Consider the following 1,312-nt stretch of genomic DNA (forward strand, 5'->3'; position numbering starts at 1 on the left):
AGAGGCAGGCTGGGGGATGTGGAGCCCGTGGGGGGGTGGGGCACCTACTGGGGCCAGGGAAGGGGGTCCTGTCCTTGGGATCCTGCCTAAACAGGCCTGGGGCAATGGGGTGATGGGGGAGGCGGGGCAAGGATAAAGGGGCTCCGTGGAGGAAGTGGGGAAAAGAAGACACCCCGGTTGAAGCGCTTCATCAAGGGTCTAGGATGGATGGCAGGGCAAGGAGGTGGAGGAAGGAACGAGCCAGGGCATGGGGAGACATGGAAAGGCACCCCTGTGACCCCTTTCAGGGGACTTGGGAACCTGGGCACTTATCCTGTTAGGGGCCACATCCCAGCCCACCCCACCACAGCCTAGGGGGACCCTGGCCTGAGTGCAGACCTAGACACCAAGGGCACTTAGGTAGGGGTGAGGCTGGGGGCAGCAGGCACAAGACCCTGGCCTGAGTGCAGACCTAGACACCAAGGGCACTTAGGTAGGGGTGAGGCTGGGGGCAGCAGCTCCAATGCAGAGTCCCTGTCCCTTCCTCCACTCAGCCCTGGCATCGGTCCCCATCAGACCAAGTGTCCTCCTGGTGAGCACGCCATTTCCCAAGATAAGGACTCAGACATTGCTACTTTTCTAGCACCTTAGCTCATTTTATGCAAGAAATTTTGTAAGTTAAGAAAGGTATGTTTTGTATAAACTTTCATTACCTCTGGGATACATAGCTCCGAAAATGCCTGGTGGTCACCTAACTCTATATCTCTACCAACACACTCGGTTTTACAAAACCCCCTCAAAATTGCATAAGATGTACTCTACAAAACACTGATAGGCGGGACCAGCAGTTAGCGTAATGGCTATCTCTCTGGACTCCCACTTAGTCAACCGCGGTTCGCGTCCCAGACCCGGTGGCTTAAAACTCACACCAGGCTGGGAACCAGCGTAATGGCTATGTTGCTGGACTCCCACGTAGAGAAGGGATTGCGGCATGGCCATCCCCCGTGGGGGATGATTTCTTGCTTTCAGTCTCTCTGTCTCTCTCTGTCTGTTTGGCAAGCGCATGCGCCCCATAGCAAAAACCAAAACCTCTCAAAAAAAATTAAAAAAACAAAAACCACTGAGAGGCTGCCATTTCATTTCAATTAAGACATCATAATATCCATTTAGGTACATACTAAATTTCATCCAAATTAACCAGTTTCCTTAAAGACTATGTTGGGGAACCCACAGCATATGCTTTAAATATGTACACTGCTTAAATGTAAATAAATTTCAAAAATTAATTTAATTTTTTTTTTTTAAAAAAAAGGAAAGGAGGGAACCAGCCGTT

At 50.6% G+C, this 1,312-nt stretch overlaps 1 protein-coding gene across 3 annotated transcripts in view; it reads right to left on the reverse strand.

Moving 5' to 3' along the window:
• Nucleotides 1–1,312, reverse strand: part of BEND2 (BEN domain containing 2) — a 51,852-nt gene that overhangs the window by 33,569 nt on the left and 16,971 nt on the right. The gene's annotated exons all lie outside the window — the stretch shown is intronic.

Source organism: Tupaia chinensis, unplaced genomic scaffold (assembly GCF_000334495.1).
Source record: "Tupaia chinensis unplaced genomic scaffold, TupChi_1.0 Scaffold000567_1, whole genome shotgun sequence".
Lineage (NCBI taxonomy): Eukaryota > Metazoa > Chordata > Mammalia > Scandentia > Tupaiidae > Tupaia > Tupaia belangeri.